This window comes from Bos grunniens, chromosome 4 (assembly GCF_055505025.1).
Source record: "Bos grunniens cultivar Pamir isolate PY7600 chromosome 4, Bosgru_T2T1.0, whole genome shotgun sequence".
NCBI lineage: Eukaryota > Metazoa > Chordata > Mammalia > Artiodactyla > Bovidae > Bos > Bos grunniens.
The window spans coordinates 26,777,696-26,797,139 of NC_141168.1; the positions used below are offsets into that span (position 1 = coordinate 26,777,696).

General features: G+C 41.5%; 1 protein-coding gene across 22 annotated transcripts in view; it reads right to left on the minus strand.

Moving 5' to 3' along the window:
• The window catches only part of NRF1 (nuclear respiratory factor 1), a 138,509-nt gene extending 119,515 nt beyond the window's left edge, over positions 1-18,994 (minus strand). For 5 of the 22 annotated variants that reach the window (XR_015162156.1, XM_086395695.1, XM_086395687.1 and 2 more), the window contains exon 1: positions 11,156-11,273. The gene's annotated coding sequence lies outside the window, so the exon portion shown is untranslated. Of the gene's footprint in view, positions 1-11,155; positions 11,568-18,894 lie in introns of those variants that run through there. The other 17 variants (XR_015162155.1, XM_086395703.1, XM_086395685.1 and 14 more) reach the window with 7 other exon arrangements.
• Between the last annotated feature and the right edge of the window lie 450 nt (positions 18,995-19,444).

Consider the following 19,444-nt stretch of genomic DNA (forward strand, 5'->3'; position numbering starts at 1 on the left):
ATCGCAACAGTCCAGAAAAGAAACTACTCAAATGGAAGTGGTAATGGTAGAAATGAAGAGGACAATTTGAGCTTATTTAGAAAATTAAACACGATCTGACAATATGAAAAGACCAGGTTTCTGTTCTGAGAAAATAAATGAAATAGTGATACCCTTCACTGAGGTAAGTAAGAATGGAACAGGGCCAAGTTTGAAAAGGGCATCTCATTTTGGGATGAAGTGCATCTGAGGTACCCAAGAGATGTCAATTAGGCCACTGGATATAGAGTTCTTACACTCTGCGGGTAGGCCAAATCTGAGCATACATATTTATATGGAACAGTTGCATATTATTTTATCTTTTAGGGAAAACAATTATTGTCATAAAATAATCACTATTCTTTAAGAAATAGAATTTCAAAACTGTGCTAGCCTAAAAGATAAGAACCACTACCTTACCAAAGGCCCTAAATTAATACTAGCCAAAGATTACCTGGGAGAAGGCAATGGCAACCCACTCCAGTTCTCTTGCCTGGAAAATCCCATGGACGGAGGAGCCTGGTAGGCTGCAATCCATGGGGTCTCGAAGAGTCGGACACGACTGAGCGACTTCACTTTCACTTTCATGCATTGGAGAAGGAAATGGCAACCCGCTCCAGTGTTCTTGCCTGGAGTGTTCTTGCCTGGAGAATCCCAGGGACGGGACAGCCTGGTGGGCTGCCGTCTGTGGATCGCACAGGGTCGGACACGACTGAATCGACTTAGCAGCAGCAGTAGCAGCAGCAAAGATTACCTATTTAAAGTACACTGGATATATACCACTCATCTAGCTACAAAATGGATCTCTTTGGCATGAAAACAACACATCTCAGTGGATTCCCAAGCTAGAATTAGCTGCTACTCTCACATCTTTCGGACACAAACACCAGAAAAAAAAAAGTTTGAGGCAAAAAGTCTTACTTATTCCCAGATTGTCCACCTACTCCTATGTCTGAAAGATACTGATTTAACCATCTAAATTGTCAAGTATAAATGATAAAGTTTTTCTCCTAGAAGTTTCTAATTTTCAAAGTAGAAGGGAAAAGAATGAACAAATCAGACTTTTTTCCTTCCAGCATATACTTCCATAGGCTTTACACTATACTTCGATGAAAACTGACTAGACAACTTTAGGTATTAATTGTGATAACTAAGGAATAAACACAAAGGACAAACAAACCATCTTCCAGAAAGACTAAAGCAGAACTAACAGGAGTAGGCAAGAAAATTGGGTTATATTACTAACTTTTCTAAAGAGAATCCACTGCACAAAATCTTTAAGAAAGGTGAGAAAAAGCCAGTATTATTTACATGAAACTAGAATTATATACATCACATACTTATTTGAGACAGAGCATGGATTAGACTACACAGCATTTTATAAACACAGATATTTGTATTTTACGTACATAAAATCTTTTGAACCTTCCACAGATAACGCTTTTTTGAAAAAATAAGCATTTAACACTTCTGTTTTAAATGATTGCTGCTACTAATATCAACTTATTCTCAACGGGAATATAACAATTTAGAAGGTCTCAGGACAAAACAAAAGACTAGCAACATTGACACAAACCAGAAACTATCCTATAAATAGGAATCCTGGCTCAGGAACTGTGAGGACAGAGTGGAGAAAAAGCAAGTTAATATGTGAATGAAATTGAGGTTAACCCAGGATTTACCTTTCATTCTTCATTAAGTAAGCTTTCACAGGCAAGCCCTTCCATTCTTACTCCAAGTTACCCTTACCTCAGCAAAACCATACAGAGCATGAAACAGGCAGTAAGCATTCCTGGACAAATGTGTATTTTGACAGAAACTTTCAATGTCTTTCATATTTCATTGAAATGGATTTAATAACTGTTCCATTAAGAATGTCCCAAGGCAAAATCAACAAATCAAACATCCTTAGACATTTCTGGTTCAAGACAGTATACAGAGTCCTATTTCATATTATCATACAGTACATACAAGCAGTGTGAGTGCACATGCAACATACATGTATACTTAGAGAATACCTAAACCAAATAATTAAAAACACTGTTAAATATCTATGTAAACAATTGTAAACTGTTTATTTACAATTTTAAAATTTTTTCTTTGCTACAATGAACATATTTACACATTTTACAAGAAGAAAATATATTTATTAACACATCGTAACACAACTCAGAAATAATTTTAGAAGGAACTTTTTATTTAGTAAGAAACTTTACCATTTCTGTACTCTTCATTTTTCAAATGGGGAAATAGGCCTAGTGAGAATAATTGACTTGCGCGCCCAAAATCTGTTAGCGACTCCCTACGGCGGTAATTACATTATGGCCATAATCATACTTTTTATTTTTTCTAATTATAAAAATGAATGCATTTTCATTATGAGCATATATGCTCATAAACCAAAGATAACCACTGATTTGGCTGCTTCATTTCTTTTCTAAAAATTTTCACTACAAAAATTATACATTTTCAATGTAGAGAAACTTTCAAAATAGATTAAAAATTAAGGAAGACAAAAATGTTAACAATCAATCACATAATTGGTGATACTGGAATTATTTCTTCAAATTTAGTTTCTAAATTCAGTTTAGGGTCAAAAGACCTTAAGGGTAGCTCAGATGGTAAAGCACCTGCCTGCAATGCAGGAGACCCAGGTTTAATCCCTGGGTCGGGAAGATCCCATGGAGAAGGAAATGGCAACCCCGCTCTGGTATTCTTGCCTGGAGAATTTCATGGACAGAGGAACATGTCAGGCTACAGTCCATGGGGTTGCAGAGAGCTGGACACGACTGAGGGAGTAACACACACATGATGGTGTTTGTATGGAGCAAACTGACTCTTTCATTTGTGATTATGTGAAAGATCTACTACTGAAAATTTTATTTAACAATTGTTTAATGAGACAAAGGGCTTCCCTGATAGTTCAGTTGGTAAAGAATCCACCTGCAATGCAGGAGACCCCAGCTCAATTCCTGGGTCGGGAAGATCTGCTAGAGAAGGGATAGGCTACCCACTCCAGTATTCTTGGGCTTCCCTGGTGCCTCAGCTGGTAAAGAATCCACCTGCAATGTGGGAGACCTGGGTCTGATCCCTGGGTTGGGAAGATCCCCTGAAGAAGGGAAAGGCTACTCACTCCAGTATTCTGACCTGGAGAATTCCATGGACTACGGGACAAAGAGTCGGACACAACTTGAGCGACTTTCACTTTCAAAGACAATCCACAAACACAAGCCCAACTGCAAGCTGCATAACACAAATTTTCTTAAGATTATCCAACATGTTTACTCATGTAATTCTTACATTTACCAATATTTTTACAGGGTATCCTATACAACTGCCAGCTGGCATTAATTACAGAAAAAAACATGAATTATAAGCAAATATATTTACAAAAACAAGCAAATCAAGCTCACAAATTACTGAACCATCATTAGCAAGTCAATTTTTACCTGATTCTTTTAAAATGTTTACCTTCTACATATTTTATAATGCACATAAATATATTAGTACAATAACAGGAATACCATCTATAAATAAATGTTTTTCAGAATGCGTGCTCAAAACTTACTTGTAAGGGTGACAACAAAAGTTAGAGATCACTGACTAGAATCCAGGGCCTAGCTGACAAAATTGCCCCCTAATCTAATTAGGATCCAAAGATTAGAAGAAGAAAGTAAAAATGATCAATTATCTAAAATTCAGAATTAAATATTTTGGGAGTCAAGTAAAGTTCTAGTATGAAACATTATTAAATAATCTGCTTAAATTTCTGCATTTTATCAATGATTTAAGAAACATGGACACTAGCAATTTGTTACCATTGTATCTTAGATCTTAAAACATTCCTAAATTGTCATATTTTATACAGACTCTATAAAACAAGCCAATGGTATTTTCATTTCACAGTTAGAAAAATTAAGCAAGCAGAGAATAAATGTCTTGTCCCAGATCACCAGATTGATACGTGTACATTGTAGAAGTTTTCTATGGACTTCCCTGGTGGCTCAGATAGTAAAGAATATATTTATATGTGTACTTTAGAAGTTTTCTAAAGTGCATATAAGCAACCTTACAAATGAATTTGACTTTGCTGTATGCCTGAGACTAACACAACGTTATAGATCAACTACTCCAATGTAAAATAAAAATTAAAATTTAAAAAGTGAGTTTGATTGTAACCTAATGAACTATTTAGCTTTCTTTCAAAACTCACTTTCTCTTTAAAACAATAGTAATTTGATCCTCCCACAAAGCCTATTGTATAGAGTGCATGAATAGTCATATACAGTACAAGTATAAATTCTGGAATATAAAAAAGCAAGGAATTCAGATGACTTGACAAAATTCTAAAGCTGGTTAAGCTTTGCTTTGGCATTCCTCCCACCTTCCTTCTGGCGCTCCTACTCTTCTCTCCGAAAGGTACCTTCCATCTTCCCAAGTTCCTCACCCCAAACACCTACTCAAAATTTCTTTCCCTTGCTTGATCTAGCCCAGTCAGGATAACTGATTTCAGCCAACTAACATAGCCAACATTTACATTACCAAGGGCCAAAACAGCCCTTAACTTTTCTGTGTCAAGAACCCCTTGAGAATCTTATAAAAGGACCCTCTTCGCAGAAAAATCACATAGGCCCACACAGTATTTTTCAAACAATTTCAAGACCCAGAATCTCATAGCCAAAATATATCCATGAACCCCAGAATTATAAAACCCAAGTTAAAAACCCCTGTCTGTATCATATAAATATAAAACCTTGAAACCCTTCAAAAGGAATTTGTTTTAAGAGATGATAAGCTCAAAAATGCTACACTATATATACTCAAAGACATAAACTCTAATTGTTAAAATTTAAGTCATCTCCCCAAGTTTTTAATGCTGTAATTCTCCTGAATAGCAAGACCTATTTCTAAACACTCGTCATCCATTAATATTAACTTGTGTTTTAAGGCTCTACCTCTATATTCAATAAGACTCTGTAAATCTGTTTAATTATCATGATTCATGACAAAATAATACATACATACATACACATAAACATATTCTGATAAAATCCAGTTTTTGCCTCAAGGAGCTCTGCAGGATTCCCCACGTTGCTATACCCTGTTAAAATTCCCTTAATCCCTATCCTCTTCAACACTATACCGTTTACCCTCTCTCTTCAGGCATTGGTTTTCAACTTCCCTTACAGGCCTCTGTTCTTCCACTTGACCTTTATATAGATGCTACCCAGGCTGCCCTCAGTTCCTTCCTCACTCTTGATATTATACTCTTTGGCAGTTTTTACATCACATTATGCCCAAAATACAAAGATCCTAACAGACCCCTCCATCCCCATTTTCCCTTGATCTAAAGTCCAAATCATTAGGTACCTAACTTTACCTATTCAGCATTATATACTCCCTAGCATCATACATCATATCCTATTTACCTTCCTCCTCAAGCTCTGTTCTCCCTATACATTCCTTACTTTATTAAAGGCATCATCATTATCCATTAACCAACTATAATCTTTAACTCCATGTTCTTCCTAATCAGGCCACAATCTCACCAGCTTCATTTCCCAGTACTTCCCCAAGTACAGCAAAATCTACTTGGTGTTTCTCAAATCAGACCATCAATGCCCTTCCTCTAGACTCTTCTTTCTCATCAGTAAAGCAGCTACTCATCCTTCAAAGTCCTAATGGGTTGGCCAGGAAGTTCATTCAGGTCTTTAAGATGGTATAGAGAAGCCCAAACCAACTTTTTGGCTAAGCCAATACTTAAAACACCCACTACATGAAAAGTCTTCCCTAACCTCGCTTAATCTCCCTGCATCACACTCATCCCTTCCCCCAGAATTCCATCCCTTCTTCTATAATCCCACACCACTCTTTCTTCATTTTAGTGCTCAACAAGTTGTATTATAGTTAGTTGAACCCTTATCTTTCTTCCCTATAGACAAAGCCCATGATTTATTTGTTCCTCTTGCATCTAGAACATGTCCAGAATATAGTATATATTTAAATGCTACCTGGTGAATGAATGGCAAAACTCCAGAGTGAGGACACACTTAAGGTTATTTCCCAGTGGAAACGATGCCTCATTCTCTTTTGAACATAAATCAAATTAAGTCCCCTAGCCCCTAGCCACCAGTCAATCCTAAAGAAAATCAGTCCTGAATATTCACTGGAAGGACTGATGCTGAAGCTGACACTCCAATACTTTGGCCACCTGATGTGAAGAGCTGACTCATTAGAAGACCCTGATGCTGGGAAAGATTGAAAGTGGAAGGAGGAGGGGAAGACAGAGGATGAGATGGTTGGATGGCAAACCGATGCGATGGACATGAGTTTGAGTAGGCTCCAGGAGTTGGTGATGGACACAGAAGCCTGGCATGCTGCAGTCCATGGGGTCACTAAGAGTCGGACATGACTGAGCGACTGAACTGAGTCCTTAGCTCTCTACTTCAAGTCCACCGCTTAGTTTTTAAGCAATGTTTCATGGGGATATTTCTTCATTTCCTCTTGTCTTTTGTAGATTTAGCTGTCAGCCTAACCACATTAACATTCAGTGGCAGCAATGAAACAGACTCTCCAAGTTCTAAAAAGCTAAGACTTTACAATTACCAACAGTAAATACAATCTCTTTTAAAAAATGGTCTTAACATTTAAGCACACAAAGTTCATTCTTCATGATTCTGAAAAAGGCTTGGCATAGTTTATCCAACAGGCACCACTGAAAAGTTCTGATGAAAATTTCCACTTAAACTGTCAGCCAAACTTTTCACATTTGTAACCACAGAGATCAGCATACATGAACAAATGTGAATACTATACTGATATAGTTTACTGTCTGAACTACCAGGGAAGCTGATATACTAAATAATACACTGCAAACAGCAGACACCAAATCATGTATATCATCAAAATGACCCATACAGAAGTAGCTCTTTTAGCTTCTTTTAAAACTACATCTCCAAAATTTCAGTGATCATCCAATGAATAAAAGCAGATTACCAGTTTCATCTACCTTTTCCCCTCTCCTCCCTACCCTCTCTCCCCCAACACACACACACACTCCTCCCTTACTAGGCATGGCTTCCTCAGAAATTATCTAATGGCTCAGAAACAGTTTGATAAGGAAGGTTATCAAGTTGGAATTCTGGAGAAGATTCCTTATGGTCGGTTTATTTTCTAAGTGACTGCTGTTGATAAAGTACAGACTGACCTCAAAGGATCACAATGTAGTAGCCTGCCTTCAATGCCCCCTGGTTTTGTTTTACCTTTTTAATGGGGGAGGGGCAGTCTTTTAAAAATATACTAGAATATCTTTATGAAGTTGTATTTCTGACTTTTCTTCAGTTCATATAAATGTTCACATTTTAGGACTAAAGACCACGTGATGAAACATTTTTGAAGGTTCAGTAATTAAACCGCTCTGAGCAGGATTGAAACATTTTAGCTTAATTATGAACCACACTGCAGGGGAAAAAAAAAAAAACATACATATACACTCCAAGTGAAGTCGCTCAGTTGTGTCTGACTCTTTGGGACCGCATGGACTGTAGCCCGCCAGGCTCCTCCGTCCATGGGATTCTCCAGGCAAGAATACTGGAGTGGGTTGCCATTTCCTTCTCCAGGGGATCCTCCCAACCCAGGGATTGAACCCAGGTCTCCCACATTGCAGGCAGACGCTTTAACCTCTGAGCTACCAGGGAAGCCCGTATATATACTCCAAGGTATATATAATCCACTTAGCAATCATAAATTCTGTTCATTGTTTAAGTTTTCTCCATATTACATCAAAATAACTTCAGACAAAGCATTCTTGTTGCTCCAGGATTAAAAGTTTCCAGTAGCTCAATGTGGTTATAATCGTCCGGAAACACCTGAAATTGATTTGTTTCACCTCCTTTACTCTTTCTCTTCCAGCCTGACCTCCTTAATAAAATACTGATAGATAAAAGTACTACCTGAAAAGCCAAGAAAGTAGATAATCCACCAGGGAGTTAATAAGGAAGAAACTATATGATACATAATGCTCAAAAGTTAACATGTATCCAGAGCCTAAAAAAATACTGATTGGACTTGGTCTAAATAAAATGTTTCTAAAATAAACTTAACAAGTGGGTTTCTTTTCCATTGCTGTTTTACTAAGTATTCATGAAAAATTATATCTGGGTAAGCTCAGGCTGAAAACACTGGCTTCAGCTCTCAAGGAAAATAAGAAAGAGCACAGAGAAAATGTACTTCAGTATAAAGCATTTTCTGAAATGCTTTGTATAAAACCAAAGATTGGTATTCTTCGGTAAGAATGATTTTCCAAATACTATATATATATATACACACACACACAAACATATTAATAAACATCACACTTGGTCACATATAAACATCTAAATTCAAATATCGAATTTCTTGGATTAATTACAGCCCTACAGAGAGTACGCGGAAACTCTTGAGATTAGACACTTCTGTGACTCAACAACCCAAAGAGCTCCCCCTCTACCCTCCACCTTTACAAAGGGGCACTGAGTGGATGAAAGAGCCCACTGCAACATGAAGGACTGAGCTTGCCTAAAGATATCTGACAGAAGCTGAATGTATGCAATAACTTCCGGTTCTCCAGAGACTGGGGGGTGTGCTTCTAAAGGCTGACAGTTTAGTCCTTCAAGAAACCAACATGCCTGTTCAAATACTTGTGGAAAAAAATTTAATTTCAATCATTATGCTCCTCATATTATCATCATTCCCCAACTAACACTGATTGAATGCCTTATTACATATAAGGAAAGAGGTATAAAAAATTTAACCCCAGACTACAAGGAGCTTAATTTCCCTTAAAAGTCACCCACTTCCTATCATTTCACATAAAATACTTCTTGAAGAAAGTCTGCTTGAACCTATGATGCAATGCAAACTCATATCCTAGGAATTTGGTCTTCAGCTACCTAACAAAATTAGAGATGGATACATTAATTGCGATTTAATTTAAAAAAAAAAACCTACAATTTTGGGTTCCATTGGAATACACAAGAATTGGGAGGGAAACCTGAAATTCCTTCTCCTTTAATTCCCTCTACATCTAGACAAGGGCCCTCATTATCTCCTACACTTAGAGATATTTCCCTAAATCCAGGAGCTGAATTTGCTTAAAACATGGTTAAGAAAACTCCTGGCTTGGGAATAAGAAATCTTCTTTCTCCCTAAATGAGAATATGATTACAACTTCCAAGCAAAAAATCCTTTTCTTCATGTATGCTGAGTCTGAGATGGGGGGAGGAGGAAAGCGTGCACTGAAATCAAAGGATTTCAAATAACGATGAACCAAAAGAGAGTAAACAGTAATTCTTATCTTGATGGACCCCGTTGAAAGGCACATCTAACTCCTGCCGAAGGGGGAAAAAAGGTCCTGCAAAAAAATTCGGCATGCAGTTTTGGACCCAAGTTAAGGTTAAATATACTACATTACATTTGATAACTGCATGTTTGCTTCAGCGCTCATAAAATATGGAAATCTCACTTGGATGCACAGATAAGGGTTAGTCACATTTTCACTATGAAATAACACATCAAGAACTTTCAAACACAATTCTAGGGAGTCAGGCTACTACTAACTTATGGGAAGAAAAAAATCCTAGCATCTCCCAGCCCTCGTCCCCACCTCCCTTGAGTGAGGAACAATCCAGTAACTTACTGTTCAAGGCCAAAGGAAAAGGAATTTTTTTTTTAAACTGGGGGAAGGTGAAATGGGGAAAGGATCACTGTGACAGCAGATGATATCCTGCAACAAAAGGTGTGAGATGTGCATACCCATTCTCTTGCAGAGCACTGTCCAAGCTGACAGTCTCACTCACACTACCTTTCACGGTAAGAGTTTCCAATACCCTGTTTCTACACACTTAAGAAAATGTGAATTTTACTCTGACCACAGAAAGAGTTAAGCACAACTGACATCAGCTCTAAAACAAGCAATTAATATATTCTAATCTAATGCTTAAAAAGGGATGGAGACCAGGCAACCGCTGGACAACTGGCTAGACCAGTTATCATTTGAAGCCTTAAAAATATTACAATTTTTTAACAACTTCAAGTTTTGATGGGCACAGTCAGATGGACCGTCGAAAGTTTAGAACCAACAGCAATGGCACAACAGGTGAGAGAGGAGGTGGACATCATGGCCCAGTTAAGTGGCTAACATGCAAGGGCAAACCCTTGAGTTCCCCGAAAGGCTGGGGTTGCGGGATAATACCCATGCACAAGGCCATCCAGAGCTCCTGTCTTCCCAGTGTCATAGGTTTGGTCCCTTCCCGGGTCGCGCCACTCCCCCTATCCCTCCCCCTGGGGACCAACACCCCAAGCACAGAAAGAACCCAGGCCCCTCCACCCGCAGCATCTTAGCTAGGGAAGAAAACACAATGTCGCTCCTTATTTCTGCGTACAAAAGGACTCCGCGCCCTCCTCCTTGAACTGCCGCCGCTGCCGCCTCCTAACTTGCAAGAAGGTGGGCAAAGCGCCATATTCCAGCGTCCCCCAGTCTACCTGGGTAACAAGCCCACGCCACCCCGGCGGGAGGGAAGCTTCGGAGGTTGCCCGAAGAGCCAGCCTCCTCTCCCGCAGGAGACAGCGGCTCCCGCGCCCCGGCCCAGCCCGCCGCGCCGCGCCGCGCCGCGCCGCCCGCGGACCAGAGCCGGGAAGGGCCGAGGAGGCAAGCTGGGAGCCGCCGCTCCGGTCCCGCGCAGCCCGCCCACCTCCCACTCCCAGGCCAGCGCGCTCTCCCGGGCCACCAGCTCCCGAACCCACGGGAAGGCAGGGCCGGGGCCCCGGGTTCCACGACGGAGACGAGGCCGCGGCCCCGAGAGCCTTAAGCGGCAGGGCAGGCCGGAACCCTGGGGCTCTCGGGAGGGCAGCGCCTCCCTCCCGAGCCCGCCAGGACGCCTGGGGCCTAGTGCGGCCTGCGCATCCTCGGGGTGGCGGTTTGACTGGGCCGGGCCGGGGCCCCCCGCCCGAGGCGGGCCGAATCCGGCGGGGGCCCAGGCCTGGAGCCGGGGGCGGCAGGGTGCTGGCTGCGGGGCGGGCCGGCCGGCCGGCGGGCGGGCGGCGTGTTGCGGCTGCGCCGGGGCTGAAATAGCTGGAGATTGCGCGGTAGGGCACTCACCTCAGAGCGGCTGCGCTACCGTGGGCCTGCGCCGTGGAGACTGCGACCGCGCCGGCTCCTCGCAGCCTCCTGCCACCAGCGGCAATGGCGAGCGCTGCCGCCTAAGCCGCCGCCGCCGCCGAGGAGGGGGAGGGGAGGGAGAGGAGGCACGCACGCGACGCACGGGCTCGGCTTCCCCGCCCGGCCGCCGCCATGATGGGGAGGTCGGCGCTACTTCGGCGGGGCATCCCGGAGGGGGCTTGGGCTCGGGCCTCCGCAGCCCCCCGAGTCTCCCTGCGTTCACATTTCCCTTCAGAGTTTTGGATCGGGCCGGAATCGCAGAGGCAACAGTAGTAAAGTCAAATGTGGACGCCCGGGGAAAGTAAGGCAGGCAACCCAAGATGGTTGCTAATCCGTAAATAGTCACATTTTTCGCCCCCCGAGTCCCGGGAATTAGGACCTCCCGAGTGTGCCTCGATCACCGGCATGGGGCTTCCCCCGCCTTTTCCTCCCCGCTGCCTTGCCCGTCGCATCCTCACCCTGCCTTTGGAATGACCTTTGCTTCTCTATTCAAACCCTGCCGAACTATTTAAAAGCTAAAGTTTTTGTACCAAGCAATCTATAAATGTTTTCGCCCATTCATTCGTTTGGCAAACATTTCTAGAGGGCCTGTTCGTTGCCAAATATTTTTCTGGGCGCCCTGAAGATGTATTTACTTGTTAGGATAAAGGAAGTCCGCACTGTTAGCAACATAATCGATGAGTGGAGGCAGTCAGAAGCAATAGGGACCCCCCCAAGCAAGTAGAGAGAGCTCAAGAGTAGAAAAACTAATGTTAGGGACACCGGAGAGTGTTCTTTGTTTTTTAAATTGTGGTCTGGAGACTACCTGCATCGGGGTCATTCAGGCTAATTATTTAAATTCTGGGGTCCAAATGGTTTCTCCAGAATCTTAGCTTCTTAGCCCAGGAACCCACACTTCTAACACCCCTCTCCATTCCTCCCCCACCCGTAAATACACATGGTTGTCAAGCACCATAGTTTAAGAACCAGTTGTTTTAGGGACTTAATAAACATCCCAAAGGGTATCAGGAAACAGTTTCACAAAATCCGGATACTTTTAATTTTCAGCAAGATTCCATTAATCTCAAAATGCAACGGTAACTAAAAACGAAATGTCTTTTTTATCCAGCATTTCTAATAGAGTGAGTGTCACCACCTACCACCTAGGTGTTCAAGCCAGAAACCTAGGAAAGATCCATTACTCCTTTCTCCCTCAAATGCCATTATCCAGTTAGATCTTTAGAAACAGTTGTTCCATCTCATTTTTTCCTTGGTCCAGGTGACTCGCATCTCTCATCAAGATACTGCAGTAGATCCTTCATGGTCTCCCTGTTGCAGGAATTGCCTTCTCCAATCCATTCTCCACCCTCCAGTTTGAATGGTATTTCAAAAAAGTAAATCATGTCATTTCTCTACTTAACAGGCTTAATAAGATCCCATTACACATAAGTTAAAGTTTAAAACTCTTTGAGGTGCCCTCAGGGCCCTTAGTTTCTGCTTTAGCCTAGCCGCTCCATTCTTTCTGGAGCTATTAGTAATTGCCCTTCTCAGTAGCATACTGGACATCCTGGGACCTGGGGGTTATCTTCCGGTATCATACCTTTTTGCCTTTTCATACTGTTCATGGGTTCCCAGCAAGAATACTGGAGTGGTTTGCCTCTTCGCCATGACAAGGATGTGACCCTGAGCTGCCACCTCTAACCTCATCTGCCACAGACTTCTCCCTCAGACTACAACCAAACTGGGAAGCTCTCTGGTTATAGGACAGAGGAAGTTCTCCTGTCTCTCAACATTGCAAGGACTGCTCTCTGCACAGAGCTGCTCTCTCTTCTATGTATCTGCTTAAAAGTGCCCCTGAATAATTCCTAGTACCTCTTTAAGGTCTCCTCCAGGAAACATTCCCTCCTTTCCTCCTTCCATCATCACACCTGGTATTTAACACCTATGTTTACTGAGCCTTATTTTACATTCCTTATACACATTACCTCCTTTCTTACTTCTCAAGTGGAGTCTATGAGGTAGATACCAGTATTATTATTATCTCATTTTGGTGATGAAGAAGCAAGATTAGTAAGAGATTGCTTGCTCAAACCCAGAGAGTAAAAGATGGAGCCAGGTCTGAAAGCCATCGTAACCATTACCAGCTTTTTTCAGACTGTAGATTGAGAGCCACCAAAATTAACTTAGTGAGTCATGAACAACATTCCATAAAAGAAATAGAAAATATCAGAGGACATCAAACCCAGTCAGACTCTTATTCTATGAAACTCATTTCAGGTGTATAAATGTATGTACATATGTGTGTATGTTTGTGCTAGATCATGCTATAAAATACATTTCTTCTTGGCTTACAGTTGCAAAAAAGTTTGAAAGCACTGAATTATACTTTCTATACAGTACTTCTCCAACCATGTATCTTCCACAATTCAGAAGTTGCATGAGGGTAGGGATTTTGTTTATAGGGTATGCAGGATCTTAGTTCCCCAACTAAGGATCAAACCCGTGCTCCCTACATTGATGGCATGGAGTCTTAACCACTTGACAACCAAGGAAGTCCCAATAGATCTTCAATAAACATGATGAAAGATCTGTATCTACCCAACTCAGAAAAATAGAAAAATAATACAAATTACAGTTGGCCTGTGGCTCTCAGTATCAGAGGAGTTGTAGTTTTAGGACTCTAACAGATAACAAAATCCCAAGCTATTCAAGTCCCTTATATAAAATGGCATACATGCTAGTATTTGCATAGAACCCACTCACATCTTCCCATCCTCATATACTTTAAATCATCTCTAAATTACTTATAATACCTAATAAAATGTAAATGCTATGTAAATAATTGTAAATACAATGTAAATGTGATGTAAATAGTTGCCAGTGCATAACAAATTCAAGTTTTGCTTTTTGGAATTTTCTGCAATTTTTCTCCAAGTATTTTTTTTTTCCGAGTATTTTTGATCTACCATTGGTTGAATCCACACATGAGGAACCTGTGGGTACAGAAGGCCATTGAACTTTCCAAAACAAGTGAGCCTGGGAACTCCAATTGCTCTGACCAAAAGGCTCAACAGAACCTGAGATTCTAGAATCAGTCTCAGAAAAAATATGGAAAAATCTACTGTAAGAGATTAAAGAAGATTTTCTTTATTGACTACAACAAAACCTTTGACTGTGTGGATCACAACAAACTGTGGAAAATTCTTTAAGATATGGGAATACCAGACCACCTGACCTGCCTTCTGAAAAATCGGTAGGCAGGACAAGAAGCAACAGTTAGAACTGGACATGGAACAACAGAATAGTTCAAGATTAGGAAAGCAGTACGTCAAGGCTCTATATTGTCACCCTGCTTATTTAATTTATATGCAGAGTACATCATGCAAAATGCCGGGCTGGATGAAGCACAAGCTGGAATCAAGATTGCTGGGAGAAATACAAAAAACCTCAGATATGCAGATGACACCACACTTACAGCAGAAATTGAAGAAGAGCTAAAGAGCCTCTTGATGAAAGAGGAGAGTAAAAAAGTTGACTTAAAGCTCAACATTCAGAAAACTAAGACATGGCATCCAGTCCCATCACTTCATGGCAAATGGATGGGGAGACAATGAAAACAGTGGGATACTTTATTTTGGGGGGCTTCAAAACCACTGCAGATGGTGACTGCAGCCATGAAATTAGAAGACACTTGCTCCTTGGAAGAAAAGCTGTGACCAACCTAGACAGCATATTAAAAAGCAGAGACATTACTTTACCAACAAAGGTCCATCTAGTCAAAGCTATGGTTTTTCCAGTAGTCATGTATGGATGTGAGAGTTGGACTACAAAGAAAGCTGAACACTGAAGAACTGATGCTTTTGGACCGTGGTGTTGGAGAAGACTCCTGAGAGTCCCTTGGATTGCATGGACATCAAACCAGTCCATTCTAAAGGAAATCAGTCCTGAATTTTCATTGGAAGGACTGATGCTGAAGCTGAAAGTCTAATACTTTGGCCACCTAATGTGAAGCACTGACTCATTTGAAAAGACCCTGATGCTGGAAAAGATTGAAGGCAGGAGAAGGGGATGACGGAGGATGAGATGGTTGGATGGCATCACTGACACAATGGACATGAGTTTGAGTAGGCTCTGAGAGTTGGTGATAGACAGGGAGGCCTGGCATGCTGCAGTCCATGGGGTCGCAAAGAGATGGACACAACTAAGTGACTGAACTGAACTGAGATACCAACAAAGTTGGTTCTTAAAGAAGGAACTAGATACCAACAAAGTTGGAATGCTCATTTGATTGACTCATTACCTATAAAAAATTGTACTGTGTGCTAAGTACCAAGTGAGTAGGGATACAAATGGTAATCAAAATGAAGCTATGTGAGAACTAGGGGGAGGTAGAAACAAAGAGAGATGAGCCAGAGCAACTGTTTTCACAGGGGACTCTTCAGGACCCACTGATAAACTGCGTGGAGCTCCAAGAGCAGTAGCAGCTGCCCCATCTCTAGTTAGGAATGTGCACAACTCCAGCCCTACAAGGATGGATGGGACCTTGGCACTATGGAAGCAACTTCAAGGAGTTTTGCCTCTTTGGGAACTTCAAGGGCTGGCCCAAGAAGGGTCTGCATTACTAGAGAGTGCTGGCCGCAGTCAGCATGAGTGCTGGAGTCAAATTCCCAGTTCAAAGCCTGGACATACCACTTCCTACCTGTAAGACTTTGGCAAGTGGCTTAACAGTTTAAACTTCGTTTTCTTCACCCATGACATGGAGGTGAGGAGATAATACTCACAAAGGACTCAGGACAGTGCCTGGTGCCCAGGAAGCACATAGTAAGTGCTGGGTATTATTACCTCTTTCCAATTACCACTAATTATGTCAGTTGCTTAGTACAAAATATTCTTTAGTCACTAAATCGTGTTCTATCCTTTTGTGACCCCCATGGACTGTAACCCACCAGGTTCCTCTGTCCCTGGGATTTCCCAGGCAAGAATACTGGAGTGGGTTGCCATTTCCTTCTCCAGGGGATCTTCCTGACACAGGGATCAGACCCGAGTCTCCTGCATTGCAGGCAGATTCTTTACTGCTGAATCACCTGGGAAGTCCCAGTACAAAATACAGATATGATAGGTGGTGGCTACTGTGATGATAATGATGAATGAGTGTTCGTGAGCACATGTCACTATCCCTGGGTACACCCCAAAAAAGTTAGGAAGGATATTCAAGGAGTGCCAAGACGAGGGACTTGTGTAAGGGAACAGTGTAACAAGCTTAGATATGTCAAGATGAGTTCTTTTATATTCATAAGGTGATTTTTGAGAGAGGGGATGGAAAAGACTATTTATTGTTACTTATTTTTTGACCATTTTGACCATGCTGCACAGCATGTGGGCTCAGCATGTTCCCTGACCAGGGCTCAAACCCACATCCCCTGCAGTGGAAGCACAGAGTCCCAACCATTGGACCCCCAGGGAAGTCCCATTATTTTTTTTTTATTAATATTTGCTATATTAAGGTAACAGCTTTTAAAACCAGTCTTTCTTTACACCTTTAAGTTTAATTCACTAATCTCATCTGTTTATATATCTAGGGAATTTTAACAATCATTTTCAAGGGCCCTCCTCTCACTGAACCCAAGCTCTGCTGATGATCCCCTGAAATATGTATCTCCCGTTCCAAACTCTTTCCCTGGGCGTCTGCCCTGTGTGAGACTTCAAACTGAGCTCATGTCTTACAGACGCCATACGTTTAGGCGTCTTGGGAATGAACAAATTCATACAAGAGCTTGCAATACTGTTTGACTTTTAATGAATGCTTAGTTATTGTTATTATTAAGAGGGTTTTTTTGAGGAGGTATATATGAGGAGGGTTTTTTTTTTTTGTTAGATCATGCATTTAATTATAGTATTTAAAAAGCAAGGTGAGGGACTTCTCTGGTTAAAGGGAAAAAGCCTGCCCTCTTTATCCTCCCTCAAAGCTCCTCCTCCTCTTGTGGTCCTTGTCTCAATTCACAGTGTCTATGGGTTGTAACGGGCTTCTCTGGTGGCTCAGCGGTAAAGAATCCACTTGCCAGTGCAAGAGACATGGGTTTGATCCCTGGGTTAGGAAGATCTCCTAGTGTAGGAAATGGCAACCCACTCCAGAATTCTTGCTTGGAGAATCCCATGGGTGGAGGAGCCTCACAAAAGAGTCAGACGCAAACTTAAAGACTAAACAACAACAAATGGGTTATAACATCTTAAAATCTTTTTTACACAACTTCTCAGTTCAGTTTAACACATATTTATTGGGCACCTGTTAGGTACCAATTGCCTTAGTGCTGGGGTTATAGTGGGAAACATGGACCTTGTCCTTGAGAGGAGGCTGATTAATGCTCCTTCAACTCAGCTAAATACGCTAAGCTCCCTTTGATAACTCCTTCACTTACACCAGGGCTTCCCTGGTAGCTCAGAGGTTAAAGCATCTGCCTGCAGTGCAGGAGACCTGGGTTCGATCCCTGGGTCAGGAAAATCCCCTAGAGAAGAAAATGGCAACCCACTCCAGTATTCTTGCCTGGAGAATCCCATGGACGGAGGAGCCTAGTGGGGTACAGTCCATGGGGTACAGTCCATGGGGTTGCAAAGAGTTGGACACAACTGAGCAACTTCACTCACTCATTTACAACATTATTAATAAAATCCCCTAAACATTTTAAACATCATTTACATACATAATATAATGACTTGCTTTTTTTTTCTGCCATGCCCATGGCACTCAGGCTCTTAATTCCCCAACCAGGGATCAAACCCATGCATGCCCCCTGCATTGGGAGCATGGAGTCTTAACCACTGGACCACCAGGGAAGTCCCTCACTTTGCCTTTTAAATACTACATTAAATACTATTTAAATAATTAAATGCATGATTTAACCAAAAAAAAGAACCCTTCTCATATACTTAATTGGGCTTCCGTGATGGTTCAGACAGTAAAGAACATGCCTGCCAATGCAGGAGACCCAGGTTCGATCCCTGGGTCAAGAAGATCCTCTGGAGAAGGGGATGGCAACCGATACAGTATTGCCTGGAGAATTCCATGGACAGAGGAGCTTGGCAGGCTACTGTCCATGGGGTCGCAAAGAGTTGGACATGACTGAATGATTAACACTTTCACTTTTCATATACTTAATAACAAGAATAACTAACTTCTCTGAGGATTCATTAAAAGTCAAACAGTATCACAAGCTCTTGTATGAATTCGTTCATTCTCATGCAACAAACTGGTATTATTATTATACTCATAGGTGAGAAAACCAAGGCAAATAGTTCAAGTTGCTTGTTCGATAATCAGATATCTAGCAAATAGTTATTAATTGAATACTCTTATAAATCTAATAAACTTGTAAATATAAAGAACGTCAGATTATCTTTCAGTATTATTTGCACACCATTAAAATCTCTAGTATGAGTCTAAAATCAGTTATTTAATTATGTATCTTATAATGGAATCACAAGGCTCATTTGTCATATTCTCAAATTAATACATTATCTAAATCCTACAAACATTCGAAATGCCAAATTACATAGAATACTACTAAAGTTAACGTGAAAATATGAATACTGTGGATTTGGTGTATTTCATCGTTCTCATATTTAATTCTGAACTGTCTTAGGATTAAACAACATTTACCATCCGGAGCACATTCAGGTTACTTCCTCAAGCCTCCTGGACTTACCTTTGCTGGAGAATGGGAAGTCCTGTCTCAGCAGCCTGAGGTTGCTTTTTAACCAAGACGTGTCAGAGAGATGAGATTCTTCTGCCACCACTGTGAACACGCCAAGTCCCTTCTATGTGATGCTAGGTCAACAGGGTATTTTCAGACCCTACCACACTAATTAGATTCCCAAGATGCTTTACTTAGTTTTTCTGGACCTATTGATTAGGTTATGATTCCTAAAAACATCTAGTAACCACCCAAGTTCTCTCCCTTCTTGATTAGATCCAGCTAACCTCTTCATTGGGTGATTATGTTTGTGTTATTTTCTATTCTTGCCCTGTATGCCATAATCCTGTGCTCAGGTGCTCAGTCGCTTCAGTAGTGTCCAACTCTTCGGGACCCTGGGGACTGTAGCCTGCCAGACTCTGCTGTCCCTGGGATTCTCCGGGCAAGAACATTGGAATGGATTGCCATGCCTTCCTCCAGGGGATCTTCCTGCCCCAGGGATTGAACCCATGTCTCTTACGTCTCCTGCATTGGTAGGTAAATTCTTTACCACTAGTGCCAC